This window comes from Chrysemys picta, chromosome 10 (genome assembly GCF_011386835.1).
Source record: "Chrysemys picta bellii isolate R12L10 chromosome 10, ASM1138683v2, whole genome shotgun sequence".
In the NCBI taxonomy this organism is placed as follows: Eukaryota; Metazoa; Chordata; order Testudines; family Emydidae; genus Chrysemys; species Chrysemys picta.
Window position 1 is genome coordinate 81,158,653 of NC_088800.1, and position 21,554 is coordinate 81,180,206.

At 50.3% G+C, this 21,554-nt stretch overlaps 1 protein-coding gene and 1 long non-coding RNA gene across 14 annotated transcripts in view; one reads left to right on the top strand and one right to left on the bottom strand.

Annotated features, from left to right (window-relative positions):
• Window positions 1-3,351: 3,351 nt before the first annotated feature.
• On the bottom strand, window positions 3,352-21,534 carry LOC101953299 (uncharacterized). 2 transcript variants are annotated; one of them, XR_010591212.1, is made up of 4 exons: window positions 21,397-21,534; window positions 8,462-8,515; window positions 5,785-5,870; window positions 3,352-3,831 (listed from the first exon to the last, which is right to left on the bottom strand). It is a non-coding gene; the product is annotated as an uncharacterized LOC101953299 (long non-coding RNA). The 2 variants fall into 2 exon arrangements; XR_255417.5 differs by having other exon boundaries at window positions 8,462-10,161; window positions 21,397-21,533.
• The window catches only part of RAI1 (retinoic acid induced 1), a 134,553-nt gene continuing 133,374 nt past the window's right edge, over window positions 20,376-21,554 (top strand). For 8 of the 12 annotated variants that reach the window (XM_065560187.1, XM_065560190.1, XM_065560192.1 and 5 more), the window contains exon 1: window positions 20,377-20,742. The gene's annotated coding sequence lies outside the window, so the exon portion shown is untranslated. Of the gene's footprint in view, window positions 20,743-21,554 lie in introns of all 12 variants that reach the window. The other 4 variants (XM_042853090.2, XM_042853089.2, XM_024102270.3 and 1 more) reach the window with 2 other exon arrangements.

Below are 21,554 nucleotides of genomic sequence, written 5' to 3' on the forward strand. Positions count from 1 at the left end.
GTTTATAAGTGTAAAGGGAAAGCACTGTCTAGAGTTCAGTTACTCCTGAAACATTCAGGGATCATAGTGGATCCACCAAAAGTCCCCTCTTTGCATGAGGATGTGTGGTAGTGTTCCTTTAAAGGTGTAGCAAGCTGCCAAGATAAGGTAGTTCTAGGCAGGAAACGCTAAAGAGAAGTAGAGGGAAAGGCAGAGTAACTTTATGGATAACACTGTTCTAATAAAGATCTTTTGTTCAGTGTTAGAAGAAAGCGATCCTTTCTGGGATCTGTAACTTGTCACATGATGCCAGACAGGGCTGCAGTCAGGGGGAAAGTAGGAAATAGAAAAGGCTGATACAAAGGAAAAGCACGAACTCAATAGGATGTGAGTGAGTTTGTGTAACAGCAACAGATTTGCCAACACCAAAATATTCTATGAATATTTGTTGATTTCACTGAATTGTTTGTTTAAAAAAAGAAAAACTTCAGAAAAAAGCATACCAATTTTGTTTCAACATCTTCAAAAGGAAACAGCGAGAATATTTGGTTTGAAACAACTTTTTGTTTCAAAATTTAATTTCATTTTCTTTTTTAAAAATTCAACCATGTTGAAAAATTGTCGACGGAATGTTGCTGTTGGCTTGTAATGAACCATTTGAGTTCACCCGGAATGATTTTTCTTTTCCTTTTTGATTTGCCCAAAGTTTAAAAAAATTTCAATTTCAGTCTGCCCCCAAAACATTTGATTGTTGTTGTTTACTGTTCGAAATTGCCAGTGAACCAAAAAATCCTTTATTTGCCCAGCCCTAACCAGGACCACAACCCCCAGAGCATGAAAGGAACTGGAAAAATCGGCTCTGAAATGCTGGCAGCTGATCTGCTAACTCACGGTGAAGTCATGGAACCAGAAGCAGCACTGACCTGGCAAATATCCTCTTCCCCATTATGGATAACACCAGAAATTACTTGCTGCAAATCAGCTACCTGATAAACAGAGCCCATTTCTTCAGCACGTGGGCATGACTCTTAGGGATTTATTTGCCCTTTGTAATTGAGCGGGGGGATTTTTATCAACTAAAGTTAGCCTTCATGGTTGATCGCCTCAAACTATCCATGTTGTTTGGTCACCTACGTGACACAGAAGTGTTTCTGTTCCTGGATTGGATCATTTATATTGTAGAAGTCCATAGGCGCTCCGGTCCTGAGCCAGGACCCTACTGTGCTAGGAGCTGTACAAACAGAACAAAGAGACAGTCTCTCCCTAAAAGGCTTACTGGATTTGATGACAAACTCTTTAAGCAGGCGGCTAGGATCCCTCTACTGGCACTCAAAAGCTCTTCTTTCCATTGCAAGATGCATGATTGTACAAATCTACCGACCGTAGGCCTTAGCTGGCCCTCAACACTAGAGCTGGTAGAGGGTCTAGCAGAATAGGGCCCTGCTCTATGCCTAGGGCTTCTAGGCTAATGCAAATAATGAATCATAATGTCTGGGGGCCAATCTGTACTTTCACTCTCACAGCCCAGCATGAGGGAGGACAGTGGGGAATGCAGGCCCAGAGACACTTGCCCACAATCACACAAAGCTGGGAATTGAGCGCAGGCCTCCTATGGCCCAGGCTAGTGGCCGAACCACCAGCCCAGCCTTCAAAGCAGACCATCCCCCAGACGTTAACGTGAACAAAGCCCCATCTGTGCGAATGTTGGTGATTGGCAAACAAGAGGTGAGCAGGGAGCACAGCCCAAGGGGCATTTGGAACATGAACGCCACCAGCCCTTCCTCTGCCATCTCCAGGCTGTAACCCCCTAGCCCCGGGTGAACTCCCAGCAGCCATTGGGCAGGGACTGGCTGACCCTAGGGTAGCTTCGACAGCACAGCAGAGGGGGCCATGGGAGAAGGGAATTGGTTTCCCTAGAACAGTCTGGAGCTCCCCCGTAACCAGGTCGGGAGAAGCCGAGCTGTCTCCCTGACTGTCCCAAGGAGGGCCGGCCCTTGACCAAATGGTGCTCCCCACCCCATCTGTTAAACTTTTGAATGCCTTATTTTTTGTTGCATTCGTAGCCTGTTTCACGACTTAGATGCACGATTTGTATGCGTGATTTATCCCTGTCTTATAAGACTGACTGGCGATGCCCCGCCCCTTATATACCCCCGGGGGCAGGGCTGACAACATTCTAGAAGGTTCAAGGAAAATGTAGTTCTCAGAAAGTCTGGAAGGTTCCACAAGATTCTATAAAGGTCCGGAACATTCTAGGAGGTTAGTGAAAAATGAATCCATCTGTGGCATACCTGAAACATGTTACTTCCAACAGTCTCTTTGCCCTTTTGTCACTAACAACAAAAACCGCATCCCAAGCCCAGTGTGCACACACACATCCCCCTGCCCAAGCCTGGCTGCCCCTAAATCTGGCCCTGCTCCTAAACAGCTTCTCCGTTGACTGGGCAAATCAGCGGATGTGGGGGAGAGGAAAAGCAGCAAGTTTGGGTTACAGGGCATGTCTGGGCCTGGCGAAAGGGGCTGGCTGGACAATCCTGGGACCAAAGGGTCATGTGAGCGAGCTCCCACAGGGCACCGGGGCCTGGGAAGGGGCATGCAGTGCGGTGTTGGGGACTGTGATCCCTGAACCCCACATGCCCCAGAGCTACCTCCAAGCTGCAGGGCCTAGAGTGTGGGGGAAGTGTAGCAGGCATGAGTGCTCTCCCTCCCCCACGGGGGAGGGGGGGCAACCAGGCCTGGGGCACAATGGGCGGGGGGCCGGGGAGAGTGCAGTAGATCCTGCCAATGAGCTCTCCCCTCTAACAGCAGGGTGGGTGTGGAGTGTGCATGTGAGCTCTCCCCCACCCCTAACAGCAGGGCCAGGGGCACCAGGAAGGGGGGGGCATCCGAGCTTCTCTCACAGCTGCGCACGGGACCACTGGCAAAGCAGTGCAAGACACACTGTACGGACAGCTGCCAGCTGCAATATAAAGAGGTGCAAGGAAATCCCTTCTCTCCAGGCCCCTCCACAACCCCAGCAACTATGGAGTGTCCAGGCTGACAGCGTCCCTTTAATGCAGGTTTGAGGGGACACTAACTACTGCCAGGCTCCAGGCTGTCCGGGCCCCTTAACAGAAGGCTCAGCCAACAGCACCTGCCCTCTGAGGCTCTCCAAGCGCTTTACAAATACTAGTGAACTAACTCGCCCAGTGTGAGATGGAGAAACTGAGGCAGGAAAAGTAAGTTAAGGGACGTGCCCGGGGTCGTGCAGTGAGTCAGTGGCAGAGCTGGGAATGGAACCCTGGAGTCCTGAGCCGTTTCCCCTAGTCCTTCCATCACCTCACAGTGTGCTACCATCCTCCCCCCCAAAAAATGTGGTCTGCCATGTTCTATTGCTAGAGCTTCGTCACCTTTGGCCTCTTCCCCTCATTCTGGCTGAGATTCCCCAGAGATTGCATCAAGAGAACATCCTTCCTCCATGATGTTATATTAGCTTCATAGCTTTATTCCAGTCCATTTGAGAGGAGAATTTACAATGATCTCTGATTAAGATCTCCTCATCAGTGCTGTACATCTCTGCCTGACCTTGCCGGCCAGTCAGTCCCACCCCTTCCTGTCTGTATCACAGCGAGCTTGAGGGCTGAGGACACAAATGAAACCCGGGTTTGTGCCACCATCTGCTAATCACAACACACACGCCCGATCTGAAAGCCTCACTGGCTCCTCTGGAGTCACTTGCAGTCTCCGCTCCATTTATCAGCAGCTAAAGAGCTTTGGAACAGCAACTGCTGTCTAATTCGTCACAGCTCTTTTTCCTCTGCTGACCCATCTCTCTCCAATGACAGCTCACAAAAACCAGCAGGCCTCTGGGCACTGAGGAAGAAAAGACATTAAAGCCAATTAACTAGCCAATGCCCAAGAGTTCCCCGTGCGGGGCAGCGCCACCCTGGTCTGTGAGGGAACGCCAGTGACTGTTTCTCCCTTTGGGAAGCATCCAGCAACAACATTCAGGTCCGGCTCTAGATTGGGAGCCATCAAAGTTCAGGGGCGTCGGTGTAATACGCTGGCTGAGTGGTTGTGATCTTGTCTCCCCCTAGTGGCTGGTCTCAGTAGCAGTAACAACCTTCTACTAGCTCACGGTTTAAAAAGGTCTCCATCAGCTGAAGTGACCTGGTTTCGAGGGCTGATGGTCCCTGTTAGCAATCAGGGCGTCTTTGTTTACATGGTCTCTGTTAGTTACATTTAGATCTGGCCAGCACTTAGCACTGACCGTGCATGTTCAAAGCTCTGTCCAAACAGGGACTGCTCCTCCCGGTAGCGGGGAGATAAATATTGTTACAACATCATAAACGAGATGTCTGTGTATATGTAGTTTATTAGCTAATAGATCAGGTGCCGATAGACAGCGCTCGAGAACAAGGCGAAGAGCCTGGATTCTGTAAGACCAATAGAACTTGTTGTGCACTTGTAAGCTACACCCACTCTGTTGGGTGCTCTGCCCGCCTTCTAGTGGTGGCTGGGCCATATATATAGGTCAGTGAGCTTGCTGCAGCTTTGGCTGACGGAGTTGGGTGTTTTAGCTCAGACAGTGCAGGCTCAGGCATTAAGGTCCAAGGTTCAATTCCCACGGCCATCAACCCATCCAGGGATGTTGTGTTTCAGGTGGCAGGAGGAGGCATCCTCTCAGCAGCTCTTAACCCGTACAATTAGCCCCATTTGACAACTGGAAAAAAACTAGTCCCCCAGTCGCCTAAAACACTCACAGGGACCCTCCAGGGGTCTGTCAGCACCGAGCCTCCCATTGGCAGGACAGGTAGGAGCTGCCCTTAGCTAATCCAGCGAGACATCTTTGCAAATCTGCGTGTAGCTGTTAACGAAAGGCCTCTCTGGTTGAGCCTTATTTCTCCATTACCGTCTTGGCATCAAGATGCTAGAGTGATCGGCACCTTATAAATGGACAGATTTCTTTACTGATTCTTTGACCTCTTGTCTCGGAGAGGGCTCCAGACACCTCCCTGGGGGCAGAGGAGGGGGCGCCCCCATGCAAACATTGAAAAAAAAACATCCTGACGGGATGCGGAGACAGCACTCCTGGGTCCTAATAACATCTCTGCTAAAGAGACTCTACAAGACCGTGGGCAGGTGACAGCCTCTACCTGTGCCTCAGTTTCCCATTTGTATCTCCTTCCCTGGGAGCTGGAGGGTTCTAATTAATCATTGTTTAAGTGCTCTTGGACTCTTAGATGAAAGGGACACAGAAGGACAAAGCCGTTACTTTCTGTCCTCGTTGGATGCTTGTCCCTTGTTTGATCATGGGACTGGGCTAGGCTGTGCATACAGAGTGCTGAGGGTGGGCTAGGTGAATCAGAAGGCTTTGCAGCCTGGGACTCAGTGTTGTCCTGGGATACACAGCAGGCTCCCGTCTGAGTGCGGGGGAGTCTGAGTAATGCACTTTACCAACACACCTTGTTCTGGATGGACAGCTGCAACTGACACACATGCAGCCAGTTCAGGGCCAATTATACAGGTGATTAAAAGCCCCTTTCCAAAGGATTGCTTTGTTTGCTAGGCGACTGGTAATTGTTCCTGCAGTCTGCATTGCAAATGGTCAGTTCTGACTGTTCTCGCTCTCAAATGCAGTCCAGAGAGAGGAGGATACAGGGCTCTATACTGCAAGCAGCAAAAAGCAGATGGCCCAAGCCATATCCTTAGGCAGGAGAGTAGTCCAACCAAAAATGCCAGCTCTGTTTGTCAGCCCTCCCTGCTTCCTGCCATACAAGCTGGACTCACCAAGCAGAAATACTGGGCAACAGAAATGGCACTCACCTCTGCTTTGTTTGCATGACATTCAAGAACAACTGTAACAGTGGCCAGAGAAACTGCACCTGGAATCCGTACGCTGAAAGAATGCCCTGGGGAAAAAAAGACTTATTCTAGATTCTGCCAGCAGGTGGCAGCATGAGCCATTGGACTATACCGCAGTCTGCACTGTCCGGATTAATGGTGCAGGTGACAATATTTCCTGAGGACCTGGGCTCCTTTCCATTAGACCACTGGGGAAATGACAAGCTGTCACACGCCTTGGCCTTCAGCTGCCCGAGCTTAGGTTACGGATGCTTTCAGAGTCGCTTCAGTTTTTACAAGAGAACAGATTTTTTTATTTTATGGCAGCTTTGCTACTTCACTCAGCCCAAAAGGCATTGCAATGCAGCCAGTCAATACCATGCAGTCCAGTGAACAATGGCAAGCGGGCTCGCTGGCTGGGAGCCGGGGGTCGCCCCGGCTCTCTGTGAATGGTGCAGTGAGAGCTGTAACTTGCCCCTGAATATCTCCCAAATACAGACTGTAGCAATCTCAGTCCAACATCTCATTGGAAGGACCTCACCTCTGCCAGTGCAGCGCTTCCCCCATAGTGCAGTGCAGCGACCACTGCGCTGATACCATACTAAAATCACGGCAAGAGCAACATCCCTCTTGGGAAGAGGACGCCAAGGCTTTAAATTCCTCCTTCATCTCCTCCAGTCGCAGGCATTTACCCAAAGGTAAGTTAGATATGAATGTAAAGCAGGGGAAGCCGTGAGTAGATTTCACCAGGAAGGGAGAGCAGGGATTATCACCTTTTCCCAGGCTCAGTGCAACTGGGGGCTGCCCAAGCTCTCTCAATGCACCTTGGTCCTACCAGCATTGTGACTCTCCTGACCAAAGGCCAGTCATTGCTCTGGGGTCTCAGCAGGTGCAGTAGGGAGGTGACCACCAGCTTGGGCCTTACGTCGGGGTCTGATCCAGATCTTGCACTGTGGGGCAGGTGCAGTGGAGTCGGGAAGGAAGAGTGGTTGCGGCAATCGTGTGATCTGCATGTCTCATGCATCTTTATTTTTCTTTTTAACCTATCAGAGCAGCAGCCCAGAGCTGAGCTAGAAAGCAGGGATGGAGGCTACAGGGCCCAATTCTCCCTGGCCCTACAGCCTCTTTATGCTGCTCTGGTGCACAAAGGGTCCATACAGGCAACAGACCAGCCCACTGGGCAATATACCAGCATAAGGCCTTTCCCAGCTGGCATAGCTGCTATAAGCCCCTTGCATGCCCTGGTACAGGGCATGTGGCCAGAAAGCTGCTGTGCTCTGGCTATTCTCAGCCCCAGAGCTGCTCTAATTTGCAGCAGGGGTCAGCTAGACTCCCGGAGGGGAGAGGCCATAAAGCAACTTCTCCCCGCCTTCCGCCCTTGTTCCAGTGCTGCAGTTGGCTCAGCTGGGGTGGAGTAGGCGACTCCCGGTGTCCACGCAGGAAAGGCTGCTTCCCTTCTAGCATTCACACCCATGCACCTGCTGGTGGGAAAGGGTTAAACGAAATTCCTCTCTCCCCTCGCAGCTAATCCCACCACTTGATCTTAGCTGGATGCCGAGCTGATGGCTGCACCCCCACTCCACCTGGGGTTCACTGGCACAGTCTGCCTCCTCCACTCACCCAGAGCCTGCCGCAGAGCCACTGCTGTTCCCCTGGGCTCTTCATCTTCCCCCTCTCCTCAGGCACAGGGGGCTCTGGGCTCACTTACCAATTAGTGCGGCCTGCTCATTAAGGCTCATTATCCTCCACGGTGAACTTGGATGGGGATGCGCTTGCTTGGCTCTGGATCAAACTCTTTCTTTCTTACTACATATGATTTGGTCACCCCCAGAATCCAGCTCCGCCTCCGTGGAGTGGACTGAGCCCTCAGCCCAGGTCCAAAGCAAACTTGGGGGTGTTCAGAATGTGGACCCAAATCCGAATTCTGCCATTTCTACTATAAATGCATGTGCCAGAGGCCAAGGTGGTATAATGGACGCAGGCTCTAGTCTTTCATCCAGGGAGAGATCCTCTCTTAGGTCACAGGTGGTAAGGGCTTAGATACCATGGTGATGGGCACTTTAGGCAGATCTATCAATGTCAGCCAAATCTCAAGCAGCTATTTACCCACACCACAAAAAGGCCCAGGTTTGGAGTAACAGAGGAGCCATGGATCAGGCTTGACTGGCATTAGCAGAGCTGTGAGGAGAATGCAGGACTGGAATAGCAGGAGGACTGTGGGTTGGGGTTTAGGGGCATTGGCAGAGCTCTGTGGGAAGGTGGGGGCCGCAGGTTGGAATTGAGGGGTATAGGCAGAGCTGCGGGGGGGGGGGGGCTGTGGCTTGGGAGAGCTATGTGCAGGGGGCTTGCAGTGTCTGTCTGCACCTGGCCTGGCTCCAGATATAACCCCTCACTTTCCTGGGTCCAAATATCCACATTTTAAAATAAAATGAGAGTAATAATGCCATTAACCCCCATGCCCCAACCGGGAGCACAGAGGCCATGCCAGTGGCCTCTTGGCCTTCATGCTTGGACACGTTTAAATGACTCTCTGGAGCTTTTGCTGATGGCTGGGAAAAGATGTAGTTAATCAACTGAACTTTTCTAACAGAGAAAAACTTCCTAGCACTTTGGCCTCCAAAAGGACTCAGCACAAATCAAACATCCGCAGGTGACTTACCAGGAAGCCCAGAGCAGAGATGGAGTCGCCATGACAACAGACAGCTTCTCTCATCTCAGGTGATTAACACAGCAGCCCAGAAGGAAGGATTGGAAAAATAAAGGAAAGCACGAATGAGCCTGATTGAGAATGAGGCAATAAGGACACACATAAATCAACTCAAAGGATTGGTAATTCAGCACAGATGGGGATATAGCCGTATATAAATAAACCAGCTGGAGCAACACCTGAACCATCTCTCTGAACGCTTCCACTTTCCTAAGGTTTTGGCGTGAGAGGGGGCTATGGTTTCATCTAAATACAGGAACCAGATCCAAGCCCACTCCTCCCACAGAGCTTTGTCCATCTCGAACATAAACAACAAACATTCTGTCGGGAAATTCTGCCTAGAGCTAACAAAACGCTTCTGAACTATGTTGGCAGTACAATGGTCTTTTGCACTCCCAAATTCCATGAAAATCTTTATCAGCCTGGGGGTAACACTGCCCCCCCGCCATTGAAACACACCCAGGTTCTAACATTTCCCCCTCCCCCCCCGAACTACACTAAGGTTCTAACTCCGCCCCTCCGCCACTGAACTACATCAGGATGCTAACACCACCCTGGCACTGAAAGTAACCAAAGTTCCAGGTTCAAACAATGCCCTGACAGCCTAATAAGGAAACGCAATTTATCTGAAATTGGGGAGTCCAAAAAAAAATAATCATCTGATAGCATTGAACATTGACAGATCACATGAACGCTACCAGCTCTCAGTTGGTGGGTGGTCACGTGGCAGGAAACCCTTTCACGAGTGCTGTACTGCATTTCCAACCTCAAGGGGTCAAAATCTTGAGAGTGTCTTTAAAATGATGAGAGTAAAAAAAATAATAATAATGGGTTCTTTTCATTTGCCTTCTGAGAGCGAGTAGGGCAGACATTCTCAAAGGCACCGGAGAGATTTGAACAGCCAGTTCCCATTCAACTGCGTGAATGGGAAATAGGTGTCCTTTGGGGGCTGTGAAAAGCTCATCCAAGATTTGGTGGCGTTATACACTCACTTTGCACTGTTGTAAATGACAACAGAAAGCCCCGAGTCTTTTTTATTTATCAGCAACTGAGTGGTAGATTGTATAAAGGCTTAGGGCTCCATTCAGTTTGGGCCAATGAGTTTAGAGCCCCAGGGATAGTAAGTCCACTAGCTGGGAAGTTACATTAGCGTAAGACGGCCATCAACCCACTCCTGGCAGCCTGCAGGTCAACACTTCTATGTTGGGGACAGAGGATGCAAACAGGGCACCTGGGACACACTTCACAGCTCCTTTGGATCTTCTGGGGGAGCAGTGTTTCCACCACCATGAGGGAACAATTGTCAGCCCTTTGCTGTGTATACAGAGTGAAGTGGTGATGCTATTCCTCTGCACTGTGCCTTTACTCTTCTGAGGGGCGGGGTCTCAGCTGTGCGGTGGCCATTTTCTCAGTCTTTAATGCAAGGGTCAGGGGAATATGAATCTTTAACAAAAATGTCATCTCTTCTATCTTTTTGCTGGATGTTTGAGTTAAACGGGCGATCCGAAAACCAAACCGGAGCCACGGTTAAAGAGGCTGAAAAAAAACAATTTCCCCTCTCAGCGAATGTGGTTTCACTTCATTGGGATCTGTGATGTCATCAACATGCTAGTTCTCCAGTCATCCATAGAGTCTCCGGGGGTCAATCAGACCTGAATTTCGAATGCAAAAAACCAAGTAGTTCGATTAAAAAAACTTCCAGGCCTCCTTTGTGTACATCAAAAAGGGACACAACCCCCTTATTTGTCCTTTAGTAGTCACCTTTATAAATAGATTAGATCATACTGGGAGGTGCACGCAGCTGCCCAGATCCACCAACCTACAACTATATTGTCTCCAGAATCCTGGAAAGCTTTGTTTCCTCACTCTCTCTTTTTTCTCTCTTACCCTCTCCCCTGGTCCTCATGTAGCTGACTCCAGAAAGCTTTTGCCCGGAACAGATGTGTTCTCATTCATAACCAGCTCCCCCACCCCGATTCAGGTGCTTGATATGGAATCCTGTGTCTGAGACCTCGGAAGCAACCGTCATGGAACCCTTTATGATGTCATCAACACGGAATGGTGGTGTTAATGAGTGGGTCAGGTCAGATGGAAGGACAGGGATCATCATCCCAGAGAGGTTTCTGTTTACACAGGAATATTTGGGACACCAACAAGGTTAGGAAAAGGAGGGGCAGAAAAATTTTCCAGGATGCTGGTAGAATATTCTGTCATTTTAAGACTCTCCAGCCTTACATTGCAGAGTGCCAGGCGTCTGCTCCACCCTGGAATGGCTTGTGGACTAGATTAACTTTCACTAGGACTGGAGCAACTGGGGTGACAATACTGCAGTAATTTTACAGAAACACACCATTACAGACACTTGTTTTATCTATCTCTGCCCATCACCAGAGTATCTAGGCACCTCCTGTCTCAATCCAGTCCTCCTTCCCCCTGCCCTGCACATCTTCCCTGAAACAATAAATGTGGTTGGTACACAAAAAAGTCCTAGCAGAATTCAGAGGGCTTGAATTGTAGAGGCAGGACTAGTGGTTCGTGGCCAGGCTCCGCCCACCTGCTAGGCCCCACCTACTTGGGCCACCAACGTGTGACTCCAATCACAGTGGCTTGTGCAGCTGTTCAAAATATGATCACACGTGCTCTGCTGGGAATGAAAGATGAAAACAAATGTGCTTTAAGCGCAGGTTGGAAACCACTAGCACGGTCAAATTCTTTTTATTTTATTTTTTCCTTAGGGGAGGGGGGTTGTGTTATTTCACTTTATCATGGGGGGAGGGAGTCAGGTCCTGCCCTTGAGGGGTGGGAGATCTCAGGGAGTGGGGGAGGTAGGTCCTGCCCCCAGGATGGGAGCCCCATGGATGCGGAGTGTTGCAGAGCAATGACGATGGAGGGATGGCAGGGCCAAAGTTGAGTGAATGGTGCTGTGACTCTGTGCACCAGGCTGCAAAGCCACTCACTCAAATTTGGCCTCCCCCCCACCCCCCCATGACCGAAGGGTGGCCAGGCCTAACCGGAGCAGTTCTGTGATCCGTGGTGCCAGGTCACAACGCCCAGAAGGGGTTGCTGGGTCCAGCCCCGTGGGACAGAAGCCGTCGCTGCATTTTTTTGTTTTATTTTGTGTTACTTCACATTTGCAAAAGACGCAGGGCTCTAGGAACAACCCTTCTGCCCATTGTCTGCCTGTGCTGGCTAGACCTTTTCCTGAGTACGGGACTGCGTGGGAACTTTTTCTTGAAACAAGGGTTAATGCAACTCTAGCTAGAATCCTCCCTTCCCTTCCCCCACCTCCACTTCTCCAACTCTCACTGCTCTGATTGGCAGTTTGGTTCAGCCCCTTGGGCGTTGGCTGGCTACCGCTCTGGTTTTGGCACAGTCTTCTAATCTGATCCCTGTTGTATTTGCACCAAAGAAACACCTGGCACAGAAAAACATGAATTAGCCACTCAGGGAGCAATTGTACACCTGGCCTTTTATTTGTTGGTCTAGTCGTTGATCAAAAAAGCCTCTGGTGTTGCTAAGAGAGGCCTAGACTGGCCGACAACTAACAGCAAATACCAGTGCTTGAAGATAACACTTAAAGGTCCCAGCTGAGACGGGGTAAGCGAGTCCTTGCCCCAAAGAGTTTATGATCTAAATAGACAAGACAAACAAATGTGTGAGAAAGGAAGGGTTATTCTCCCCATGGGGGGGACAGAGAAATTAAGTGAGTTTCCCAACGTTGCACAGGGAGGCTGGGGCAGGGCTGGGAATCTAACCTAGATCTCCTGGGTCCCAGACCACTGTCTCACCCACAAGACCATCTGTACGACACACACATTACTGTTGTGACGGAGGCCGAGAACCAGGAAGCGAAGCTGACGATAAGCAAAAGTAACACTGACCAGGGCTTTTGCACTGTCCACACTGAGCCAAGTGTGGAAAAGGAAATCGGATCATTTAAATAAATCCTTTTGTTTTTAATAATCCAGGTAACACAGAAGTGGAATTCAGCTGACCTTCCTAACTCTTTATTCATCTACTTTCCAACTCCAACCAGTGGTTCTGAGTCACCAGATCTGGCTTGCTCGAGACAATCAGTGTATTTGGTGAATGGCACATGTCACTATTTATCAAAATATCATGTTCCTATAGTTACAGAAATCCAGTCATTGTCACTGGGCTTCGTTTTTAACATTCAAAAGTAAATGACTAAGGTAAGTGTCCTGTATCAGTTTCAAAACAAATTAAATTACCCACTAACCTCTTTATTTATTTATCTCAGTGATGGAGCCACCCCAATAACAGACAAGTATTCTACGAGCCAGAGACAAACACCCGGTATAAGATCAAGCCAAACTTCTTTAGCTTCTGCGAGCCAGGATTTTAGCACAAGGCAATGCATACAGCTTGTGCCTGTATCATTAACACAATCCCTAGCAAGTGCCTTCTGTCGCATCTGACCAGCTCTCAAGGGCTGCAAATCATGTCTGGGATCGCAGTCCTCCAATGCCCCCCATTGCCAGTGCGGTTTTCATTGCAGAACTGAATGTACCTTGGTTCCACGCAGACCCAAATTCACTGCCCGTTTTATTGCTGCCAATTGCCAACAGCAGAGAATGTAACATGGGTTAACTCCTTCTCTGCCCTACTGATGTCTGCAGCCTTAAACGTACTTCAGGTTTCTCACATTGCTACCTGGGCAGCACGTGCTCAGCTGAGGTGCTCAAGGGGTTAAAGAAATGACCCAACCCCCCACACATACACAAGCTCCCTTGGGTTCCCATAGGCAGTGCTGCCACCCAATGAAGGGTGATGATCAGGAATGTGCAAGGCTCAGACACCTACAAAGTCTGGCTGATTGCTCTCTGCTCCCAGGTTCAGCTACTCTCTCCTGGTCTGCGCCTCCATCTGTCCCCCTGCCCTCGCCCAGAGCTCCCACTCCAGCTACATGAATATGGATAGCAGAGCTGAGAGGCTGCCCATCCTCTGGTGCTGACCCAGGCACCTTCACATCTCAGTGGGAGTCAAGCCGGTGCAGGGCTTTGAGCTGCAGACCACACTCCCTTCCTGGTGAATGCTCTGCGGTCTCATGCTGTGAAAAGAATGAGCAGATAATAGGATTTTCCATTTCTTCAAAGGGCACGCAGGCCAGCCCCCAGTGCTGAGCAGAGCGCTGAAAAACAGCCACCAGGCAGCTAGCAGGCTTCCCAGGCATTGCCATGGGAAGGAGACAGTCAAATATTAGTATTTATAAGACAGCTACAGAACAGCCCAGTCCAAGTGACAGTGACGGGCATATTGGATGGATATCAACGGGGTGATCACAGCCAAGAGGAATGGAAAAAGATCAGGATAGCAGGCCTAGAGACCAACATCTTGGATCTATCTCCAGACCTGCCCCGCTGATGTGTCTCAAACCTAACCTGAACTGATCCGCTCCAAAGCCGAGAGGCTATGTCAGTCTCAAGGACCCATTCCATCCCTGGCTTCTCAGCTGAGATGGTCGGCAAGGAGGGGGACAGTTAGTATTAGCTGTGGGGATGGGTTTTGTGATAGAGATAAAGCTGGATTGAACCCCACCAAACTCCCACACCACAACCAAACACCTAGGAGAGGGTGATATGGAGGCGATACAGGCCTGAGTCATGCACGCTTTGCCCGCAAAGGGGAAATTTACCTAACAAAAATTCCCCACTAGTGCTAGCACCAATTCAGCTGACCTGCTGTTAGCCCCTGTGGTAAAAGGAGGTCTGAGTGGAGTAACTTTGGAAATATCCTCCGTGTGGACACAGCCATGTTCTCTCTCTCTCTCCTCCCACACTGCAGTGACATGCCTGATAACAGCAGAGGGGGAAGCATCACCTGCAGCCTCTTTATTTAGGACAGTCCTAAAACAGATAGTTTAGCCACTTTTTCACGTTGAAAAGCTGCTAAACGGGAGAATTATGTAGGGCTTTCTACTGTGTGTTAATTACGGCTCGTGCACAGACACCCATAAAACATCTGCACCCACGCTCTCCCCCCCCACATTTCCTCTCAACCTCACCCCAAGACAGACAAACACCCACCCAGGGACACAGAAACACACAGAGCAAAGCGGGAGAACTGGAAATCTTCTCGCTACAAAGGAGCAATTGATTCCCTCCGACCCCAAACTGCAAAGCAGGGGAGATTGTGGGAGCATCTGGAGACTCATTTGAAGAGCTCCCGTTTTCCTGTGTCTGCTCCCATTTCGCCTCGGATGGCTTATCAACAGTGACTTTCCCGACAGCGATCGATAGAAAACATTTTATCTCCTTCCCAGGCGGCAGAATCCTTGGAGTGGCTCTGATTTCTGTTACTATGGTGACATCTTCTGGGCTTATTAAAGCTCTTTCCTTTCTTGGTGTGGTGGTGGGTTTGGGTTTTTTTTTTTTTTTAAGCAAAATAACAAGAAAGTCAAACAAATCTGGTGCCTGCAGCCTCTCTCCATGCATGGAGCTTCCTGCACTGACCTGCCTTTGCGGGGGAGGGGCTCGGAGCAGCTTTCATCTGAAAACATATTTGGAGCCTCTGAAATCTATTGAGACTCAAATGCGCGCTGGCTTGGCTGGGGCCCTCACCCCTCTAATCTTGTCAGATTCCTGTCTCCCTCCCCTCTGAGCTCAACCTCCCAAGCCTGGGAAAATCCCCTTGGCTACACAGCAGGGACGGCCTAAAACACAAGAGCGGGCTTGGGTCCCTGCGTAGCCTTGACTTATGTTATTGCTCTGTCCTGCTCCTTGAAGGAGGAGGGAGCTCATGGTTCAAACCCACCCCCTCTGGCAGCTTGTGACCCTACTAGGGCGTGGAGACTTGCAAATTGCAAAGCTGACCCTGGGACACCGATCAAAGGAGGAGGGACTCCAGGGCTTTGACTTAGTGTCTCCACCACACAATACATGTGACACACACACATACACTCCCCCCACCTCCGTTGTGCGTTAGACCCCAGCTCTCTGCGTGAGATGGTTGCTAGATGGTTGTTTTCCTATAGGATCTACCAGATCTGTTGCTGCTCTCATTTCTATGCCATTCTCTCTCCTCATTCCCCCAGCCCCCACGTCGGTGATGATGCCCCTTTGCGAGTGACACTTCCTCCCCTCACACTCTGAACAAAACCAGCCAAGGGGCCTCCATCTGGAAGCGACTCTCTTCCCAAAAACGGCTACAGCAATCGCTGGAGAGAGAGGTTAGCTAGCGTTCTGCTATTGCCGGGGCCCAGCCCGGCCATGCGCCTTGCTGGGAAAGCCTCTCTTCAAAACGACAGCAATGGCCCAAAACGCTGCCCTGAGCTCCTCGACGAAGTCTTGGCAAAGCGCCTGAGGGGATGTCTTCACCGCAGAGTTAGCCCAGTGGATCAGCACCGGGGTTGGCCTAGCTGTCGGGTGAACAGACCCAGGCCACGGCACAGCCTGACCCAAGTTACTGTGTCCGCACTGGGGTTGTGCTCCTCCCCCATGTGTGTCGCTAGGACTTCGGGGTGCATGTCCGATGGCTCTCTGCGCTGCAGCACGCTGAGCTGAGCGAGGATTTTTTCCCCAGGAAATTGTCGGAACTCTTATCTGTCCTGCGAGAAATACGCAGGGAATTGTGGGAAGGCACCGGAGGACTAGCAGCACTTTAGCCGGCGTCCACACTGCAAAGTGGGCCAGTTACTAGCAGAAGTGAAAGCAGCACCCAAGCTGGGCCAGGCACCTGGGTTGAAAGCATCACTGAAGTCGGGTGAGAAGGTTTGGTGTGTGGAAAGGAGGCGAGTTAGGGGCAACACCTGAGTAAGTGTCTAGACTAACTCTGCGGTGAAGACAGACCCTAACACTGTACCCCTCTATATGCCTAATAAGGTCACATTAGGCAACAACATTTGAGCCAGAGGTAGACTTTGATACTGGTTGGTGAAAGAGGCCGTTTCCAAGGGCACGAGTAGGAAAATGTCTTAGAAATGGCTAGTGCTGGAAGATTAGACAAGGCTCTCTGCCTCTGAAGCAGTCAGGGAAAAGAAAGAATACAGAATATATTTGATGATGGCCCCTATTAAAAACAAGGTCTTTCAGTGACCAAAGCAAAGCTACTGGGGTAGTGAGTTGCTTGTGGACAGGACATTTTCACTGATGGAGTCATTTCATTCCAATTTCAAAGCTGCTAGGGGATTTTAGAGGTAGGCTGGCAGCCCTCATTAGCTTGGACCGCTCTGCTCACTTCTTTAATTTAACTATCTGACCCTTCCATTCCATTTAGTTAACATTTATAAATGATATCTTCAGCTTTGGTGACACAAAAGAAAAAATGAAAGATGTTTAAAAATAAAAAAACAGGGAAATTCCAAAACCAAAAAAACTTTGTTTAAAGAACCAGTTAAGGTCACTAAGCGACAAAAATGTATTTACTCTCACATCATTTGTAAAAGCAGAAGCTCTTAAAAGCAAGGAAAGGAATAGCTAAGGACACCATGAATCCAACATAGCTTAAATGATAAATAGAAACACGTTGTTCTGGCTTAGAATTGCATATACATACATATATACATACAACAACCTTATCTCTGACCCAAAATAAAAATTATTCCTTCATCAGCAATCTCAAAATACAAAATTTTGTATGTATATATTAACAACACATATTGATCAACTTCAAATACAAGCCCATACAGAACATAGCCACAATTTTACCAGGGAGTTATATTGTACATATTCAACGTTATTCTAAAGAAACAGCAGTTATGTCGGTCAAAACCAACGACTGTCAATTTATAAATACTCAGCCCATCAATTTTTCCTCCCATTAGAAAAACCCAGCGAGGCCCCCAAAATTGCCTAAACGCTAGGGCCAAAGGGGGCAAGAATATGTTATCTCATATCTCCTATTCAACAAGAAAAATAATTAAGATATAGAAATTAAGATAGGAAAGATTCATAATGGGGAGAAAAAGAAAATAATGGGTCAGAGTTCAGTTTGTTGTGCTGTGATGAAATACGCATTGCTTTGTACTTGATCAGAATAATGAAGTTTATTATAATGTTATAATAAATGTATTATTCTTATTTATGTTGCTTTGTGGTATGGCCCAGGGTTCCCCAGTCTGGAGCAGGGACACATTGTGCTAAGCACAGCACTGTAAAAACACAGAACTAAGAGAAGATAGGCACTATTATTATGTGGGCAATTTAAGATTCACAAAGTCCTTAGATTTGAATTTCCTTGCTCTTATAGATGATGTGATAGGGAAATATATTGTTAGCACTTGGCAACCTTGATTATTTCTTTAAATGATTTTTTTGTTTCTGGAATACATATAGGGCAGAGCTTGGAAACCCTTATTCACAGGAATAATACTTTTTCACACAAGTAAGCCCATTGACTTCTACGGAACGACTTGAGTACAAAATGGTTTGCAAGATCACATGCCTGGTGCTTTTTTAAAAAAAGAATTCTTGGATCTTTGGGACTAACAGGTGTGATGTAAACGTAAGGTATATATGCAAGGAGCCATTTGAGGAAATTGAGAGGTGGGAAATTTTACATTGATCAAAGGAAATACTTTTTCATGCAACCCACAAGTAGCCAGTGGAACTCATTGCCACGTGGTATCACTGAGGCCAAGAGCTAAGTAGGATTCAAAAAAGGATTGGACCTGTGTATGGATAACAAGACTATCCAGAGTTATGACAGTAAACACCGGAAATATAAACAAGAGTTTTGGAAAAGATATAAGCCCTGAGGCATAAGCCAAGCTCTAACTATTGGGGGCTGGCAGAAAAATTTCCCTGGGGGCAGAATATCCTATAACTGGTTCTGGGTTACTGTCATAGACAGGATACTATACTAGATGGATCCCTGCATGGCATTGCTAGGTTCCTATTAAAAGCCTGGGATTAGACCAGTCTAAATAGTGATTGGAGTCAAACGACAGGCTGACCTCAATTAGCATCCCAAGAGTTTAAGAAACAATGGCTTGTGTTGTCTGTTTGGAGACCCCTTCTGCCTGGGATTGCTATTCTGCAGCGTAGAATAGGGCAGAAGCCCTGTTAACACTTTCGCTGTTGTTTGGTTTTCGCAGTGGGACGCAGCAGCGCTGCAGGTATTTCCTGCTATTGGCCTCCCTCTGCACGTCTGGCTGGTTTCTAAAGGGACGTGCTGAACCCAAAATGCACCCAGCTGCTAAGATCTGTTAAAACTCAAACCAAAGAAAACCTCTCCTTGTCAGGCTAGTGCCAGAGAGCACAGGTGAGTCGGCCGGACATCCATGCCAAATGCCTCGGCCTGCAGGACCCCTACACCACTTGCTCACTATTACTTGCCTTGGCAGGCCCGGGCGATTAGATGATGGCCGTCTCTGTGATTAAAGGGAAATCATCAACTTAAAAATCATACATCTGTCTGCAAATGGTTTCCCCCCATTATCGCTACTAGCCAAGGCTACAATGGTTGTCGCTAAGAAAACAGAGGAAAAACAGCCTCTGTGTTTCACTTTGTTTCCTCTACACATTTCACAGCACTCTGAGCATAGCACTTTGCCCTCTTTTTGCCTGGGGCTTTTGCAAAAAACGCCGGAGAGGAAAATATTTGTTTAAATGGGAAAATGTGATTGTAAAAGCACAACAAGTAGCAGCGTGGCTGGGGAGAAGGGATAGCACCCAAAGGCCTATTCATTCCTTCGGAGTCTCAATTACGATTATTATCAAACCTTGATGTTACTGTAGCACCAAAAGGCCAGTTAAGACTGAGGCTCAGGGTGTTGTGCTCTACAAACAGAGACGCACCATCCCTGCAGCAGAGAGCGGTCTGCGGAGGCCTACTGGAATTACCATTAGGGTTAATGCAAACATGGGGTGTTAACAGAGAAGTCCTAACAGAGAATAGATGTTGGGCCTAACAGCAGCGTGGCTTAATGTAAAGAAATAAGGTCCTTTCAGTGACCATTGCTACACCCACTCTGGCATGCAAACAGTTAACTAGCTGTAGACACGAAACAAAGATCTTATGAGGCTAACAAAGTACCCCATGGTAAGGAAAATACAAACAAAGCATTAGACAAGTGCAGCTGGCTACAGCCAATTTTCCTCACTTAATATGCTTCCTCTGCCCTGCCTCCCCACCGCACCCCATTTCCTTCAAGCTGACTCCTGGGCAAAGATACACAACTGTCAAGTTGCCAGGCCAACCTAAACAAATACCATTTTGTCTTGCCACTTCGTTATGAGTTGATAATCCTGGGACTCAAGCTAAAGTGTAGATGGGAGTCCTACCACTCCGACGGAAGCCTGTTCTTTATCGGCCTGGATTTCCTAGGCCCCTGGCCTGCTAACGGAGATTCTCCTTCACTTCCCTATTCTTTTGGATGGAGGATTGGAGCCGGAGTCTATGAAATCCCCTCCAAGTGGCCAGGGTGTGCAGCATGGTGACCCCACCTGGCTGTGGGTTTATCACCTCTCAGGGCACTTCCATCTGAGGAGAGGTTCATCGGCTCCTACATGAGCTTTCAGCTCCAAATACATCCCTCCTTCCCCTAGGCTGGGCTCTGAAAGCCCTATTAAATTCGAAGAGCAAAACTGCCACTGAGAGGCAGCTTCCCAAACAGCTGGAATAAGCCACCTCCATTCAACCAGGCGCCTCCGCGCCCTGTCTCCAGCTAGAAGTTAGGAAAGCCAAAGTCAACCCCCTCTGGAGCCGATCGCTCGTTGCTACAAGCGCCCCGCGGGAGGCTGCGTGCGGGGTACCCCCAGCGGGCTGGCCTGGCCGCGGCTGGGAGGCTCGACCCCCCCAAGCCCATCCCACGGCGGGGCAGCTTTGCAACCCCAGCGGGCAGGGCCACGTGGGCGAGCCGGGCGGCGGGCCGGCCGGCCGGCAGATGGGGCTGTCGGCCCGGGCAGAACACCTGGATTTCCCCGGAGGGAAACATGAGCGTGCACTTCCGACAGCATCCAGCCATGCCTCTAACTTTCTTCTCCCCCCCTCCTCGCCCGCTCGCCCTTCCTGTGCGAAGCGGGATCGGGCTGCCATCGACACCCGCGCCGGAGCGCGCTCGGCTGCAGGCGGAGCGGGGCCAAGCCCGGGGGGCGCAGTCCTTGACCGGCCCGCGGGACTCGCCGGGGGAGCGCAGCGCAGCGCAGCGAGGCGGGGAGGAAATCCGGCCGCGGGGGGCGCTCCCATGGATGGGCACCGGAGGAGCTTCCGCGCCCCGCGTCCCTGGCCCGGCTGCCCCGCTTGGCGCCTGCGGTGAGCGGCGGCGGAGCGAGGTAAGAGCGGCGGAGCCTCGCCCGGCTGCGGGGGGAGCGGAGCGGAGCGGGGCTGCGACAGCGGCAGCTCCCCGGGGAGGCGAGGCCCGAGCGTACCCTGGGGCTCCGGGCCGGGCTGGCGGACAAGGCGCCGGGGAGCAGCCAGCGGGGTCGGGCCGGGGACAGCGACTCTGGCTCCGGCGGCGCCCCTGCGTGCCTCCGCTGCCCGGCTCCGGAGACCGATCCGGGGCCCCGCGGGGAGGCGAGAGCCCCTGGCTGCGATTGACTCCACGTCGCAGCGGGCCGGCCGGCCGCGGCCCAGCCCCGGGGCGCGCGGGGTTTGTGCTCCGGGCCCCCCGTGATTCCCAAACTGCGGGGGCGTGTCCCGTCCGTTCCCGTCCCCCCCGCCCGGGCCCTGCTGCCAACTTCCCAGGGAGCCCTCGAGCTGCGCTTCTCTCCCTTCCGCCCACCCCCACGAGCCTAGCCCGGCATCTGCCCGTGCCTGGCTCCCGGGCAGAGGAACAAGACAAGCCCTGCAGCTGATCAGCTCTTTCCCAAGCCAGGGCCAGCGCAGGGAGACCCTGCCCCAAACCCTCTAGCACCGGGACAGAACTTTGCATTGCACAATAAAGTTTGCGGACCCCCGGCCTGGGAGCCCTGGCACCCCCCGTCTACCTCTTCGGCTGGAGCAGATTTTGCAGCCGCAGACCTGATTTTGTGCAGCGCTAGCTACAGCACAGAAATCCCCAGACAGAAAAGGCAGTGGGAGCGCTGAGGTCTCTCCCTAGCGAGTAAACAGCCCCCTGCACCAGGCGGCCCGAGTGTCAGCCTGA